Raw genomic sequence first — 18,663 nt, forward strand, 5'->3', positions numbered from 1 at the left:
TCCCTTCTGCCAATGTCCGGCAGGTAGGCTTCGTGGTGCTGAGCTTCTTGTACCACGTGCTGGTCCCTTCTGCCGATGTCCGGCAGGTAGGCTTCGTGGTGCGACCATCTGGTTGGTTGGATTTGTGCTTTGTGACCAGGCTGAGTGGTCAGGTTGCTTCTGTGTTGAATCTCCAATGCTGCGGGTTGTCTGCGCAACCATTTTCTTTTCATCGCAGTTTAACTGCTTTGGTGCGCAACTGGGTGCACTCTTCGAGTTTTCCCTTGTGACTTGCTGCTTTGGGCTAGTGCTGTCCGCACTGCTGCACATTTGCGTCATGAGCTTTCGCACTTCCTGGTGCTGGGTTCCAGAACCATCGTCTGTTTGTTTGGTGGTGCTTCTACTTTCGCCATACTGCTGCAGCGATGACCTGTGGCCACCAGGCATCGCTGTGCTCTCTTCCGGCGTGGCGTCGGTGCTTCTTGGGTGTTGCTTCTGGAGGGTTGTGTCACCACTCCGTTGACTCTCTTCTAGTTAGCTTCTTCTGTTTGGGTGTCGGTTGCGATTCTTTGGAATGTCCTGCATTGAGATTCTGCACTCCTGATGCGCTTCTGGGGCTTCATGCGCATTTTTTAAGTTCTGTAGCGTTTTTGTGCTTCTGGCGCGCTCCTGCACCGTCGCCTTTTATCTTCTCAGGCTGTGTGGTGGCTTGGTGGCGTTCCGGTGTAGCAGTGTTCTTGCGCTTGGTCAGTTTCTCCTGGTGAGTTCTCAGTTCTTTGCGCTTCTGGCGCGTTCCTTCACCGTCTCCTCACAGTGCCTTGAGTGCATGCCTTGTATCTAGTTTTGCTGACTGTCTCTTGGGTGCTCTTCAGTTCCTTTCTGCTTGGGAGTAGCCACCTGCCAGCAGGTGGTCCTCCATCAGTCTCTGGGCGTCACTCGTGGGGGCTCTTGTGCTGGCTGGGCTGTGTGTTTATCTGGCTTGTCGTAGGCTTGTTTCTTTTTGTGGTATTTAACCTGGCTGCTAGTGTCCTATGCGGGGAGTCTGCTGTCCTGTGGCACACTTGGGGCTGCTAGGGCAAAGCTGCAGTGATCACTCGCCTTGCTGCAGGCTTATCTGTAAGCTGTCTTTTCCCCTTCACTGCAGTGTTCCTAAAAGGACACTAGATGGCAGTGCTGCTCGTTCTGATTCTCGGCAGAACTCTGATCGGCCCCAGGAGTTCCACTCTTGCTGTGGGGGGGGGGGGCACCTGCGGAGGAAGAGCCCACATGCCTGACGCTGCCGCTCTGCCATCGCTGGACGGCTTCCCTCTTCCCCCGGTGAGTCTCTTGTGTTTCTTCACTGGGGGCCATCCGTGTCCGGATCGGTCCCAGCAGCTTGGTTCCCGCTGCTGGCGCTTCACTCCTGCTGGGGACCTAGGAGGTGGGGGTGCATTTCTTTTTCCTCCCTGCGGCCACATCCAGCATTTTTTCTCCTTCCTCTGCCCGCGGCAGCCTGTCACTGTCCTCGCGCAGGCGGGGAGGGGGGGAGGGGGCACGGTGTAGTGTGTAGCCGTGCAGGGTTGTTACCGCTGCTATGACCGGCTGGGGGCGCACGTGGTGCACTGATGCTGTTGCCGGCTGTGGGATCACTCCTTTCCCTTCCCCTATCGCCACAGCCACACGCTTCGCGGGGGTGGGGGTGTTGGCGCTCTACAGCGGGTGGGCTCCGCTGAATATTCAGTTAATTGGGGGTGGGCTCTGCTTCAACTATTCTGCACCCGGCAGCTCGTCACACGCTGCAGGCGCTCTCTTTCAAGTTCATTTCCCCGCCGCAGCACTTCACACACGCGGCGGGGGACACTGCAGGCAGGCCGCGGGTGGGCTCCACGAGCCTTGCTTCACTGGGGGCAGTAGCTGGTGTGCTCGCAATGTTGGGGGCGCAGTAAATATTTAACGTCTATAGCGGGTGGGCTCGGCTTTTGGTTTGCACATACATCCGGGCTCACCTTTGGCCGACGGGCCTTTTTTGACCACGCGGGCGGGCACCGCGATGGTCTTCCTCGTAACGGGGTCAGTGGCGGCCGGTACAGGTGAGCTCTGGCGGGTCCGCGTTTGCTTCGGGGCACCACCACGGCAGGGCGGCATACAGCGGGCTTGAGAGGTGCGGGGTGAGCTCCCGGTCACCTTCTGATTCTTCTCCAGGCCTGGGGCTCGACACATTCCCCACGGGCCTCTCGGCAGCCGGCTCAATTCTTCCTAGGGGGTGCCCTGAGGCGGGCAGCATTCTCTTCCCCTTTACGTTTTCTTTTAGCTGGCACGCTGGGCTAGCGTACCCTCGTCGCCATTGTAAAGTCTTGATGGGCCCTAGGCCCTCATGCTGGCAATCAGTCACACGCAGACACAGGACACACTGGAGGTATGGTGCAACTGGCCCAGAGCATGTGGGCTCTGCCTCTTTTATTCAGGCTGTGTCACCTGACCGGTGACATCAGTGGTGGGTGAGTGTTAAGTGTAGATACATGCTCAGCACTAGAATGCTGACTTGTGCTGGGGCACTACATTCAACACAGTGGGGCAATCCCTCATTACAATCCACACCTTGGTCTGCCTCTCACACATTTCCTTGGTCCTCCTGGTAGATTTGTATGCAATTACTGCTCTTGCTTCAAGAGTGGAGTAGAGATTATTACCTGACTATACAATATTTACTTACATAATCTCTGAATTTCGGCAGTCATACAAATAGATGCGCTTTCTTAGGGCGTTTTTCATTCTCAGTTGACTACTTGCCTGCTTCCCTGTGCCTATTTCCTTAAACAATGCACTTAACTTTAATATAGAAGTGGGTGATAACAAAATGTTTCTATTTTTGAGGAAGTGCTAAGTCCATAGGAGAAAACATTTATACATTTCTCTTCACTATGTTATTGAGTGTGGTTCGCTAGTAACTTGTACTCCACAGTGGCGGCTAGTGACATTTGAAAGCGGTGAGCCGTAAACATTGGGCATGGCTTTTATATCGCGAGTGAAGTGAACAAGTTCAATGGACGAACCTAGGATCCAGAGTGAGTCCCTCTACCGAGAAAGAAATGAAAAAAAGATGGGCAAATGATGCAGTTTAAAGCAAATTAATGTAGTGATAAAGCAAGGCTTATAAAGCAGTGGGAAAGTATAGTCTTGAAATATTAAACACATTGAAAACTGCCATATATCTTTCTGCATTAATATGTTTAACAGTTACTTTAATTAGCAAATTGTACAGCATGACAACTTTGGCATTTTAAAATGTATGTTTTCCCAGTGTCTTGCACTGCATGCAGCACTCAGGGACTTCCCCTTGCTTAAATATTGATTTATCCATGACCTCATGGAGTTTTCAAAGAACGGAGTCTTTGATGATGTTATTATGTCCAACCTTACGTCAAACTAGGCACCTTCAAGGTACGGAGTTGAATAGACTGTTAGAGAATTCTTGGATAGATTCTTGGCAAAGAATACTGAAACTAAGCTACACCTCACTTATTTCTTCCCTTGTACTAGACCTAGGTTAGGTACACCGGGGTAGGCGTATTTTAGAAGCACCAGTTGAGTACTTTTAGTCTTTATTTATTAATGTATGTATTCTATGTATATTATGGCTTAGAAACCATATCATGCTTTTACAGTATTATTTTATAATACTCTTCGTACTGTACGCATTGTACTTTGCAACCAGTATTACGATTGTAGCAGTTCATTTCTCCTGCATGAGACAGAAGACTGTTCAATAAATTCTTTTTATTGAAAACGCCTGTCTCTCTATTTCTCTGCACCTCTGGTGAAACGAAACATGCACAATTGACTGAGTAAAATAACTATCTAATGTTTCCGCGACTCTAGAGACACATTTCTTATTCTTGGGAAACAAAGTTGTCATGTTTATGCGGTTGTCTGAAACTAATCCCTTCTTGTTTATTCGAGAAAGTTTCTAGTGACCTCTGAGCTAGCTGGCACTCACAATTAAGTCTAGTATATTCGATAGAGACCTAGCCGACCTCAGTCCTACATCTAATCTATAGGATATATTATTCCAATGAGCAGAGCCTATTGGGAATATAGGAACTACACTACTGAGCAAAACAGAACCTATGATGTAGATCTACAATCTATAGGCTGAGATATGGGATCTGCTGATAAAGCCTAGAGATCATCTAATATGTATTAATACTACTTCTTGGCAAGGAGAGAGAGGTTGGACTCTATTGTCTTTTCATGATGACATCGCCCTTCATGATTTATGGACTATCTGCTATGCTGACTGTAGTTGTATTATGCACCTGCATGTTGGGGCATGTATACTGCATGTTAGGGCATGTTAGTTAAAATAAATATTTTAAACTGTTTTGTTTCTCTGTCAGATCTTATTGTTCAAGAGTGTGAGTGAAAGGCTATGTCTTGTTACCGCGATTGCTGAGAGATCTGGTAGAGTTGTATTCTGGGGTGTCTAATCATTGGTTTCTCTGTCAGTGAGTAGAAGAGCAAGTTAGACATGATAGCTAGTCGGTCCTGGGCTCATGGGTACATAGGTGGTAGGATGACTCAGTCCCTATACACCAAGGTCCTATATTCCTGAGCAGAGTTCAGAGACAGTAAGTGATAGAATGGAGAGTACAAACACAATATTCAGTGACAAGGGCTCTACCCGGTGGGTCCCACTCTGCTACTCGATAAGTCAACACATGGTGGAACCACAAATCACCAATTATGCGACCCCTTTTAAACTTCCAAAAAATATGGGGAAGTATGATTGTGCTGAGTTACAAGCTTTTTAAATATAGGGTTTTAATATTGCCCCTTGCCTTTTTCTCGTGGTTACTTAATTGTGCAATACTCAATTTTTTAACTCATCAATGGAGCGCTGCTCCATTATAACATGCAACCTATAGCTAAACATTATTGTTTTTTCCAACATTACCAAGTTTCTCCTTTTCATGGAGTTTAACAAAATATACATATCATGTTTGCCTATAAAAATTAAACCATTCAATAAGGGAATTTTTGGTTTATGTTAATTCACTGCTTTGCCTCATATTAGGGGGGATACCACATGAAACATAGACTGGACCTGAAATTCACATTTATTCCGAAAACTTTCTTCCTTGTCAATACATGAAGCAAATATATGAAGGATAATTAATAAATAATAGTGAGATATGTTGGGCATTACATTAAGTTTATTAGAACAATCTTACAGGTTAAAATGATTTAAATAAATAAAGGGGGATATATTTTTCGTGCATTAGGTGGCTACTGGGATATCAACTGGATCATTGGATAACATATTCCAAGAATCAAAGAATCATCTTGTATAAACTAACTATCAACATAGGAGTAAATCTAAACGGAAACGTAAAGGTACACAGGAATTATTGGTTATAAAATCACCAATAGTGTATAGACTATGGTATATTAATTACGTACTGTATGTTTACCTATATTTATTGTAAGGTGCTGCCATCAATCAACTTTTTACTGTCGGAAGTGGAGATTGAAAGAATGACCAGCATTGTCAGACTCACCAATTCTTGGTAAGCAAACAGAACGTTTAAATATAAATATGAGTAGCTCTTCCGCAAGAAAGGTCAACCCCCAATATAAAAGTGTTTGTTCAGGAATTATCCTCATTTATATTAAAATAAGGTTCTTCTTTTCCCTCATTTACACTAAGAAAAGGACTTTCCTTTTTTTCGTCATTGAAGGAAACAATGTAATAAAATTTGGTAGTAGGTGAATTAGGTGATTTACTTGGAGAAAAATATGTTGATTTTAATTATTTCTGAATAGAAGACACTGAATGCACCTGTGATTATTGTTTATCAGTGAGTGCTTTTTAAATTGTAAATAGCAGTGTATATAATATGTATTTTTGTATACTTGTTTGCAGCCCTGAAGAAGTCCTTTTGGACGAAACGCGTTGGCTACGTTTTGTTTGAAGAAAATGAATAAAGAACGTTTAAAGCCCTACTGAACGGATTCTAAAAACTTCATTTGTTTATTATTGTTTTTTGTGGAGAGTGCTGGACCATTGTGTTGTATTGTAAAATTTGGGGTATATACGTTTGGAAGCTTAGGGGTATGTGGCTTCAGGTCCTTGGCACCCAGATCCTATGAATACATAAGACACTATTACAGATAAGTGCGGTCAATATTGCCCTATACCCTGGATGTTCCATTGTTGTTATTTCACATGGTGGAACCACCCAGGCACAAGAGACAGTCCATTTAAATCTTGGTGCAGCAGAACTAAGACTGTCTGCCTCCCATGACACACGTTGCCCACATAACCAGGATCACACACCCTCAGGGGAAATATACCTATTCCCAAAAGAGATAATGGCCAGAGACAAAGAGCAGAAGGATTGGAGGTGCCTCTACTGCGCCAAGATAGGCATAATATGGCAGAGAGGGTGACTCAGGCGGAGACCCGCAATTCTGAAGTGGAGGACACAACACACAAATTGCAATCTGATGTCAGCAGCCTGCAGGCGGCCATGAGAGAGGTGGCCACGAAGGTGGACGATGCGGAAAACGAGGCACGAAGAAACAACGTGAGCTTTATTGGGTTTTCGGAAGGAGTGAAGGGTGCAGATGCAGGGCACTTCCTGATGTTGTGGCTGCATGACTCCCTGTCTACAGCGAAGTTATTGCCTTGCTTCATTATTGAATTGAATTGAACTGAATTGAAATAATTATTTTATAGCGCATGGCTACCCGGAGGCATCCCAGCGCTTAAGGTACGACACAGAGTCTGAAAGTGAAAGATGGAAACCAGTTAGTAGTTAGTTTCCGGGGAAAAGCCATGTTTTTATTTTCCTGCAAAATGAAAGATGATTGGATTCCTGACGAAGGGAGAGGGGCATAGAGTTCCAGAACTTTGAGATGTTATGGGAAAAATGGCATCCCCCAGAGCGAGCCTTATTGATTCTGTTGACTTCTGCCCGATTAAGATCATTGGAGCGGAGATTTCTGGGCATTTTGTATGGTTTGATCAGGTTAGTAAGGATAGGGGGGCCTTTGCCTTGCAGATTTTTATGGGCAATACAGAGGGCCTTACAGTGTACCCGTTCATTTATCGGTAGCCAATGATGTGATCTTAACGCTGGCTTGGCTGAGGAGCGATAGTTGGTGCTCGTCAGGAGTCTAGCTGCTGAGTTTTGGACTACCTGGAGTTTGCAGATCACAGAGGCCGGGGCTCCCAGATAGAGCGCATTACCGTAGTCCAGTCTGGATAAAATCACGGCTTGGACTAGGATCTTTTTGGCTCTGTCAGGCAGTTGAGGCAGGATTTTGCGTATAGATCTTAACAAGCCGAAGCAGGTGGCCGCAGTTTTCCTGGCCTGTGCTTTGAATGAAAGGTTCTCGTCTAACCAGAATCCTAAACTCTTGATCACACTTCTTGGGGTTGGGACAGCGCCCATAGAAGGGGGCCATAACGTAGGGGAATTGAATGATGCCTTCCTGCCCAGTAACATCAGTTTAGTCTTCTCGTTGCTGAGTTTGAGCTGGGACTGGCCCATCCACTTTGCTACCTCCTCAAGACAATCACTCAAACTCGTGTGGGACAGATCTGCCTGATTCAGAGAGACCACAAGCTGAGTGTCATCAGCATAGCTTATTAATTCAATTCCATAGGGAGCCACTATCTCGGCTAAGGGGGACATATACACATTAAAAAGTGTGGGGCTCAGGGTGGAGCCCTGTGGTACCCCACACTGCAAGGGTATCGGTGATCAATGGCAATCCCCTTCAAATACTTTAAAATACCTTTCAAGGAGGAAAGATTCAAGCCATGAAAGGGCTTTTCCTGAGACTCCGATTTTGTTTAGACGGGCTAAAAGGATACGGTGGTTTACCGTATCGAAGGCGGCGCTGAGGTCCAGGATGACGGCCACATTGCCACCTGTGTCCAGGATCCTCCTTGACTCTTCAACCACCTTAAGAAGTGCCGTCTCCATCCCTTGTCCAGGGTGAAAGCCTGTTTGAGAAGGATGAAGTAGGTTAGAGGCTTCCAAAAATGAGGACAATTGGCGGTTTACAAATTTTTCTGTCAGTTTACTTATACCCGGGAGAAGGGAGATGGGACGATAGTTGGATAGGTCTCCAGGGTCCAGGTTAGCTTTTTTTAACAATGGTTTGACCATGGCCATTTTCCAGTCCCGTGTGACTGTGCCTGCTTCGATCGAGGAGTTGATCAGATTGGTGACTGGAGTAGCGATAATAGGCAGGACTGATTTCAGGATGTTAATTGGAACAGGGTCAAGCGGCAAGCCACTTTTTACTGAATTGATGAGGGGGGGTAGCAATTCCTCGGTGAGCAGAGTGAAGGAGGAGAGTTCAGGAGTGCGACTTGAAAGGGGGGTTTAGTTAACGATAGTGATTCAGGGATGGTAATGGGTGGGGGACCTAGAAGAATTTTTTGAATTTTAGTGTAGAAGAAGAGTGCAAGTTCTTCACAACGGGACCCTGATGTGTTTGGGACGAGAGGGGGGTCAGGGGGTTTCAGCAGAGTCTTGACAATTATGACAATTTCTTTAGATGAATTAGGAGATGCAATGATTTTCTCTATGTAGAAATCTATTTTGGCTGCCTTTAAAGCAGATTTAGAGGCTTTGATGGAGGCCCTGTATTTAGTTTGTATCTCTGGATTAAAGTCTTTCCTCCATTATCTCTCCTCTTTTTTACATCCTTGTTTGAGTTTTCGGAGCTCTGGGCTAAACCAGGGATGATTGATTGATCCTCTTTTTTGGATGACAGATTTCCTAGGGATACTGATGTCCAGTGAGTGCTCTAACCACTGGTTAATCTATGGGTTTGCTGTATTGATATCAGGGTTAGTGGGAGGTGAAGTGGTCCTTAATACTTCTGAAAATCAAACACTGGGAGGGGACCTGCCCGCAATAATTTTAATCAATGGCCTTGGAGAGGTCCTTTGTATTATAAAAATTGTCCTGAACCCAAGCAAATCATATAGCAAGTTTGATTTTGTCAAAATTTATTTTTTATTTCTATGAATTCATTGTCATTGTATATAGATATAAATAGTTTGGCATCAAAATAAATAAGCATCTTGACAACAATTAAATGGTGGTTCTGACTTCATACTAACATACCCTTTACATTCATACAAAAACATTCACACATCATACATCCTACAACACTAGGCAGAGATGATTTTAGATGACAGGGGGACCGATGATCAAATGTCCGGGTTGGTTCAGTGGGTTCCTAAATAGGAACAGACGCCAACGCGCGTTTCGGTGTGTAGCCCCGTCCGGGGCAACACCTTCATCAGGGCAAAGTGGGGTAGAGAAGGAGGAACCACACATGTACAGAAATTTGGTAACGGATGGGGCTGGCGTATGATTAACCAAGTAGATGGCAATTTGTTAGTGCCAGGGAGTGGTCGCGTTGCCTTAGGTAAATATCTGGGATAGATGAAATCCTGTCCCCAATTATACGTGGCGGACTCTACCCCAAGAAGGGTAACGCCTGGATGGGTAAAGATGTGTATCCCTTCACATCAAGGGGGGAGATACCATGGAGGACTGTGGGTGGATGCTGACCTTGTCTGCTATCCGTATAAAATGAATAAACCTTTTCCTGGATGGGGAGAAAACCACGGTAGGATTCTGGTCAGTGCTGGGGCCGCCGGCTGGGGGTGTAAGTTAGGTTAATCAACAAGGAAGTCAGAGGTGGATTCGTCAGTTTCTGCCGTCAAGTTGTTTTCAAGTTAGGTCGGGTCCCTTCTAGATGGAACCTGGCGCATAGGCGGGGGGCAGTCTCCAGTCGGCGGTCCGGGTCGCACGCACGAGGACAGGCCCTTAATACTTCTGACCATTCATTTATATTGAGTTTAGACCAATGTTTTGTCTGCGCTCTGCAGAAAGTATTAGTCGGAGCTGGGGGAGGGCCACTCCAGGTGAAAGGTATGGTAAAATGGTCTGACCACGGAACGGGGCTTGGATCAGTGATGAATAAGTCTATAATATTTGAAAAAATAGGGTCAAGCAGGTGTCCTTTTATATGAGTGGCTTTTTGAATTTATTTGAACCATTTCACAGGTCTCAAGATCTTGAGCCAGATCCATAGCTATCGTGTCTTGCGGATCGTCGAAATTAAGGTTCAGATCTCACAATATAGTGAAGTTAGAGGCAGAACTGGCAAGGTTTACAACCGTTTCTAACAGTGTACTTTGGAATTGTCCTAAGGATCCTGGTGGGCGGTATACTAAAAGCCCTGTAAAGGAGACTGAAGGAGACAGGGTGATCGAGAAGTGGGCATTTTCACAATCAAGTAATGGGCTGCCTAACAGACGACAGACTAGATGTTCCTTTTAGAGGATAGCGATCCCTCCTCCTACACTCCCAATTCGGTCCATGTGCTGGATTAAATAGCCCAGAGGCAGAGCCTGGACAATGTCTGGGCCTGAGCTGGGCCTTAACCAAGTTTCAGTAAGAAACAATACATCCAGTGCAGAGTCCTGTAATAGGAGTGAGATCTCTAAAGCATGTTTAGGCAGGGAACGGCAATTCAGTAGTGCCATATTGATCTTATGCTCCGGTTTCTGTTTGATCTCCGCCGGCTTAATCAATTGGAAGAAACAGTGTTGGCATTGACATTGATTGTGTGAGGGGTTTAACGTGTGTTTACACAAGGTGTTCGGAGCGATAGTAGGGTCTCGTAATTGCAGGAGGGCGGAGCGCGAATATGTGAGTGGGACAAGCGTGGAGATAGCAAGGGAATTGGTCCCTTGGCCCCTCCTGGCACGGACGGGCGAAGACAGGCAGGACTCTGGCATGACTCCGGCGTGAGTCCGGCGCAAGCATTATTAAATGAGCCCAGAGGAGGCCTAATGTACGGCCACATCCTGGGGCCCGCCGTGACCACTGATTGCGAGGTTTCTAAACTATCAAGACTGATATGTAATCCTGAGAGACTCGCGATGAATTGGGGGACTTAAACATGCAAGTAACAAGATATTGATCTTCTCTGACTACTCAAGAGGGGTTCAAATGATGTGACGGACATTTGACTCAGTGAAGGTGCAGTTAAGAGCCATGTAGGTCTAATACAGGCTCTTTTTCCACACCAAGTTGAAGGTCATCTTTCAGGTCGCCTCCCGGTCCTTTAACACCTGGCAAAAAGTGTGGGCCTGGATAGAAGACCGCCTCGTGTCGAGTAGAACAACAATGGCCAGGGGCTTGCAAACCAGGGGTGCACTGCCAACATCAGACCCAAAAATGTGGCAAGTAAAAAAGAGGTGCCTGCACTCAAAAAGATGCAGAATGCGGGAAGAGATCCCATTGAGAAGAGCCCCAGTAGGATCGAAGCAGCAGATGGAATCAGACTCTGATGAAGAGACAGACCAAACTAGTAAAACACCCAACAAGGAACAAGAAGGAGTCAGCACGGAGCCCTTGGACAAAGAGTACCAAACAGACACGTAAAGTGCTGCTGAGGAACATTAATGTCATGGAAAATCAAGACACAAAGACAAGACAACCGAGGGAAAAACACCAGCAGCAAGAATAGAATGGCGAGGAAGCCCATAATGTGGGCAAGACTGGGGTTGCCGGACGGTCGACCTTTGACAAACCCCCACACAGGAATCACTGGGCTCAGTATTGCTGAGTTAAACGGCCTACTACAAGACTATATCCTTTGTTGAATGGAATATCTTTGGGAGGGTTTAGGGAAGGGGTGGAGCTACAGAACTCTCAAACAAAACTTACGCCAAGTTGTCATGTTGACTATTGGGGAGACAGCGTAGGGAATGGGAAAGTGTGGGGTGCGAGGGAAGGAGTAAAGGGTCAAGAATGCTATAGGTTAGGTGTTTGATATGTTTCATACACAGCAGGGTATAGAGTAGTAGATTTGAGCAGGGGAAGCCACACAGAGGGAGGCATGCAGCTGGGCCCACCAAAGATCACAAAGATAGATAGGAAGATATGCACGCAAATAGAGATACTGTATACATAGCGCTGACGTGGAACTTCAACGGGCAGGGAATAAAGATTAAGAGAGGATTAGTAACAAAGCACGTCAAGAGGTTAAAGCCAGACATAGTTTTCTTACAGGAAACTCATCTGAAATGTATGCATTGCGTATTCATAGGAAGAGGGATGTACACAACACTAGCCCACACCGGATTTTTCCAAAGGGCGCGAGGGGTTGCCATACTCGTTAGGAAAACTCCTCCATTTCACATATCAAAAACTTGGACAGATCCCAATGGGACCTTTGTCGCAGTACAGGGGACCTGGGGAGGCAAGAGCTCACATTAATTAGTGTCTATGCCACAATAACTACAACCTCAAACCATTGACACAATTGCCAAGATCTAGTTGGAATCTGGTTCATCCACGCACATTGTTGAAGGGGACTTCACTGATTTGATGAACCCACACCTCGACCAAACACGGCTGGCAGCAGGGACTCGTGATCCCAGGCTACTGGCAGACTTTGCAAAATCACTGGGACTGAAAGACTTTTGGCGGCAGCAACACCCTATGGTTTGCACATTCTCTTACTTTTCTGGGGTGCATAGATTTTTCTCGAGACTGGATTATTTCCTCGCACCAGCGGGGGAAATACAAAGAGTGGACAGAGTGGAATACCTTGCTAGGGGGGATATACGACCATTCACCCTTGTGGCTGATCGTCAGAGGTGGGAGGGCAGACAGCGAGCTGGCTGGAGGCTAAATGCTTGGGAACCCTGGGATATAGCAACAATGGGAGCTATCCGTACACAGTCTAAGTTTTTTTTTCAAGGAAATAAGGGCTCAGTGGTGTAGGCTGCCACCCTATGGGAGGCATACAAGACTGTAATTCGAGGTAGAGTGCAAAACGCAATAGCACAAAAGCATAGAGAGGAAACCCGTCAAATCAAAACCCTAGAGAGCAAACTGCTGGAGTATTGCTCCTGACAATGAGACCACTGTATTAAGGCAGCTGGAAATTACACATAGGAAACTCTGAGCTCTGGCAGGAAGAGATATCACAACTAAAATACAAGCTTCACACCACGGGTTTTATGAGGCGGTGGGTGACAGAGCAGGGAGACTTCGAGACTGGCTGGGCAGGAGAGAGAGGGAAGGAAACTGGGTTCTACAGATTCAGGAGCAAAGAGAAAAGATACGTGAATGCACACAACATAGTGGGGGCATTTTCTTAATTATATATAGAATTATATGAGGCTCGTCCTCTAGTGAGCCAAACTCAAATAGCAGAAAACCGTAACAATATCAACATCTCTCTCTTGCAACTGGAGAGTAAAGAAGCCTTAGAGGAAGAAACTACTCTAACGGAAGTCCTAGAGGCTATAGCGAGGCAAAAGTCAGGGAAAGCCCCTGGTCCAAATGGGTTGCCGGCTGAGTTCTTTAAGAAGAACGTGAGTATATTAGCCCCTCATCTCCTCAGCATATTCCAAGCAGCTCGATACGAAGGGTCACTGCCACTAGACCTACGCAGAGTTACAGTAGTAGTCATACCTAAGCCAGGAAAACCACCTGAGAAGAGTGAAAACTACCGCCCAATATCACTACTGAATATGGAAACTAAAATCCTGGCCTCCATACTAGTGGTGTGACTTATAACAGTGATTACATTGTTGATTCATAGAGATCAGTCTGGCTTCATACCAGGTAGAGCCACGCGCTACAACCTTCGCCGACTCGCCAACTGCCTAGATACGGTTAAAACGAAGCCTTCCTCTTAGATGCTCTTCATCCTGGATGCCGAGAAGGCCTTCAACACTGTCCATTGGCCCTTTATGAGGCAAACCCTGGTGAAATTCGGGTTTGGGCAAGAATTTATGGCATGGGTGAAACTGCATTACACGGACCCCAGAGCTAGTGTTTGGGTCAACGGAATAAAGTGCTCCGACTTCCCTATTCAGAGGGGAACTAGACAGGGCTATCCAGTTTACCCTTTTCTCTTTGTGCTAGTCCTGGAGCCGCTAGCATGTCAGATAAGGGTTTGTCTGGAGCTTGGAGGTTTCCAGGACAGTGGAGGCTACCTCACCACTGAACTGATATTGCTATACGTGGACGATATCCTACTGTATGTCACCAACCCTAATAATACACCCCCTATGATCCTGCAATTAGTGAAGGAGTATTGCGGACAGGCAGGATACAACATTAACTGGGGAAAGTAGAGACTTTACCCAATAGGGGGTACCGTGGCTATGCAACTTCTGCCAGAACAACTTCAGATCACCATCGAAGGTTTTAAATATTTTGGAATGCACATCTAGACAAAGGAGGCTGATTGCCTCACCCATAATATTAAACTCCTCCTAGCAGAATTTTGAGAAGATGTGACCAGAGGACGCCGACTCCCCTTTACATTGCTAGGCAGGGCTGCAATGTATAAAATGATAACATTCCCTAAGCTACTCTATACACTCCAAAATACTTATCATGTGATACCAAACGCTATTTTTAAAGCTATCAACGATGAACTTCGGAAATTGCCATAGGATGGGGGCCATTCCAGACTGGTGTTACAAGCCCTACGAAGGAACCAATATAATGGGGGAATAGACCTGCCAGACATCCAAGCCTACTATCAGGCAGCACACTTGGAAGTCATTAATGAATGGCATCACCTGCTGTGAGATTACCCCAAATACGCATTAGAGAGGCTACAATTCATAAACATACTTTTCCCCATTATATATATGGAGGAGCGGAGACACGCGATTTATCACGGCCATGCGACTGGTGAATTAGGCATGGCAAGGGGCAGAACGCCAAATGAAGTGGGGGAAAACACTAACTAGAGCCACACCACTGTGGGGAGGGAGGCGGCTACCTGAACTGGGGAAACTGCAGGGTTTTGGGGGATGGGGCACAGTTGGGATCACAACGCTAGGTAACACAATTAAGGGGGTGACATAAAGTCTTTTGCAGACCTCCAAGAAGAATACCAACTTTTCCATACACAGTGTTATAAGTATTCACAATGACAACATGCCTGGAGGGCACAAAAGCCTGACCTCACTGCCTGACCTCACTGATATTCGAGAATATGCACCATTAGAAGGGAAGCTATTGCAGGAAGACATACCCTCTAAAGCAGTCTCTTGGACTTACAAAACCCTGATAAATAACATTCCTGACAGACTAGTATCCCTTAGAAATAAATGGGAGAAAACCACCGCCCCTTAACAGAACTAGACTGGGAAGTAGCATTGATGCACCCAAGGAAGGTCATAATTAAGCTCAGTCTATGACTAATACAACTAAATGTCCTACATAGGGTGGACTATAACAAAGCACTGCTCCATGCAATGTGCAGGCCAGGACACCCACTGCCTGAGCTATAAACTCAGCCAAGGCACCTACGCCCACACTCTCTGGGAATGCCAGCAAGTACAAAATACTGGCAGCAGATAGTGCAGTAACTAAGTAAGATACTAGAGGTGCAGTTACCAATGGACCCCACATACATTATTCTGGGCATCCCTACGGAAGTAGATATTTCTTGATACCAGCTCCTACTGTGCAATCTGCGGCTCATGGTCGCCAAACGTGACATTGCCAGATATTGGGGAAGGAAGGGCCTCCCCACTTTAACAGAATGGCAGGCGGGAATGGATCCATACATGGGTGCAGAAAAAAGAACTTATAAGGCCAGAGGGTGTCCTAAACAATTCAAGAAGATTTGGCGGCCATCGCTAGGATACTATAATGTAAAAATGGAGGGCAATAGGCTAGATACAGCAGATTGCAACATGCAAGGACCAAGAGTCAAAAATGAACAATCTTGATGCCCAAGGTGAGCAACCTAAATGGGTCTTTTTTAATAACCTGAGATGAGAAAGGGAAGGAGTACTGGAGTATGAAATCCCAAAATGTATTCTCAGTGTGCTTGAAATCTACAATGTGCTGTAAAAATGAAACACATGTTGTACACATGACTAACCTGTTAAGACTCTGGCTGAAGGATCAAAATATTATTAAAAAAACTATTAAAAAAAGAGATTGACCCAGATGCAAGTGAGTACTTAAGTAAATATTTATTGTGTGTGGTTAATTAAAACCTTTACAAAAAATATTTCAAGAGAACATATTCCATAAAATAAATAAAGATGCATCTGCAGTCAGTAATGTCCCTTTAAAAGTGAAAAAGTCTATTTTTTGTTGTCTAAATTCGAAGTCTTTTGTTGCTCTTGGGCTTTGGGTTTTATCCCATTGATCACCTTTTTTCATTTTTCGACAATAGGAGGCTCGCTTTCTGGAAGAATCTGGTGGCCCTGCAGGCTATCTGCAGCTGTTGGCTGTTCAGTACTAACATGGCTGCCGGCCGACATGTTCTGACCCAGATGCCTTTTCATACGTCGATGACATTTATTTGACGGATGAAGATATGACTCCGGATATTAGGTGCATGGATCGCATAGTCCCATTTTGCGAAGTTTGGTTACAAATGTAAATTTGCAAAATCATACATTGCCTTTCTAGAAGGGTTTTTTCTTGGTTATGAACTCAATAAATAAGGTAGGGAGTTGGCCCAACACTTTTTAGAGAAATGTTCATAATGCAGCCTTCCTCTACCCTTACAAAATTGCTGTCTTTGCTGAGCTTTTTTGAATTTTGACAGAAGTTACATTCCTGATTATGCCCAGCATATCAAACCGCTATATGCGTTGATACAACCCTCTTTTTTGTCTTCCAGTTGGGTTCTGGAACATACAGCAATACATAGGTTTTTGCAGTCTGATTTGCTTGAGATCCAATTATTGTTAACAAGACATAATACAACAAATTTGGCGATACAGATTGTACCAGGGGCATTAGGTCTTATGTACATGACTTTCAATGATGGGGACACCGTCCAGATTGCTTATAAATTGAACTTTTAGACTCCAGGTAAGAGCTGTCCATATGGTGATTTTGAAAGAACCCTCTTTGGCTCAGGGAAGAAGCATTTTCATGGTCTCGCCAGTGCCTGATTTAGAAGTGGTCACAAAGGCTAGTACCCCAAATTCCAAAGCCTTGCATCCCCACTGGATTCAGTGGGTTAGTTCATTGACATTGGCTGATGTAAACATTATCTTTGACCCTTCTTTGCAGACACAAGAGTTTTTACAATATGAACATGTTCATCCTCCTCCTTTTTCATCATTCCCTCTTGATCAATACAAATGCATTATTTACACTGATGGATCTGCACAGCCAGCCATTGGTTCTAAACATGGTTATTCTGCAGCCTTCGTGATTGTGGCAGGCACAATTGATGATGGGGATTTTAAATTCTCCTTGGTGCACACATAATCTCTTGGAGATTGCACGGCTTAATTGGCGGAGCAATGTGCTTTGGTTTTGGCTCTTGAATTTGCTGATCCAGATGTCCCTACACTTGTAGTGCGCCATTCATTTTACTGTGTACAATCCTTTAATGACAACTTGTTCTTCTGGACACACACTGATTTTCGTGATTCCAAAGGCAGAGCAATTAAGCATAAAACTCTTTGGGTCCGAGTTGCCGTTCTTAAGAAACGTTTGCCACTAACATGTGGGAGCACATGCTGTTGGAAATTCATTGGTTGATGAGGCAGCCAAATCAGCGATAGCCACTTGTTCAGTAGCAGCAGTTACTAGGTCTATGATTAAAATTTATGATGATATTCTAACGGCTATAGCTGCATCGAAGGAGGAAACTGACTTTCCCCAAGGTTTCCCTTCACGTTATACATACCACGTTTCATCTGATGAAATTCCATTTGTGACTATTCCAGCCATTTGGGCTCAGCTGATTCCCAACGAGGACCGCAGACTTTCTTTAATAGTGGTTGCATATGAAGGCATTGCTTCTGCACATGCCGGAGTGACAGCGACTATTTCCCTTTTTCAGCAATGTTTTTGGTGGCATGGTTTATACCAACAGGTACATAAATATGTCCTTTCCTGTGACATTTGTCAACAGATTAAGCCTTTAACTATTACACGTCCACCCCACACTCAACTGTACATTTCAACTCTACTGTTTGGTTGTATTAATCTTGATCACTGCAGTCCTTAAATATCCGAAAATGATTTCAAGTATATCTTGGTTGCAGTGGATTTGTTCACTAGATTCCTTTGCATTTGGCAGCAACGTATTGCTGACGACGCTCAAACTTTTATAAAATATTTGCGTGTCTTTCTAAGGACATTTGCCTGTGGCACCTTACATTTTACACAAGGTCCTGCTTTTGCCTCTAATGCTTACCAGGATGTTATAAAGTCTCTGGCGGTGCAGGTGCCATTCTCGTCTCCATATCGGCCTAGGGTAATTCTATTGTGGAGTTGATGCACTGTGACTTAAAGCAGCCTTTAATAGCGAGAGCATTAGGTACTGGTCTGAGCTGGTTGACTCATCCAAATGGAGCTCAACAAGCTCTTAATAATCTCCCTAGAATTTGGTCTACACTTTGTGGTGGCTGTCGCTACATTTGATGTAGAAAACCTTTGCGCTATGTTACAAAATCAACAAAAGGCTTGTGATTCACAAGCGAAAGCCCATTTGCCCTCTTCCATAGATACAGCTGTGCTGATTCCTGTTTCTGGCTGGCTTCTTAAAGTTGGAGATCTAGTCCAAGAGAAAGTGGAGAACAAAAAAGAATTGGTCCATCATACGTGGAGAAGTGTGGCTCACTGGTTAGAGCAGGCAGACCCT

The sequence above is a fragment of the Lissotriton vulgaris genome, chromosome 6 (assembly GCF_964263255.1).
Source record: "Lissotriton vulgaris chromosome 6, aLisVul1.2, whole genome shotgun sequence".
Taxonomy (NCBI): Eukaryota; Metazoa; Chordata; class Amphibia; order Caudata; family Salamandridae; genus Lissotriton; species Lissotriton vulgaris.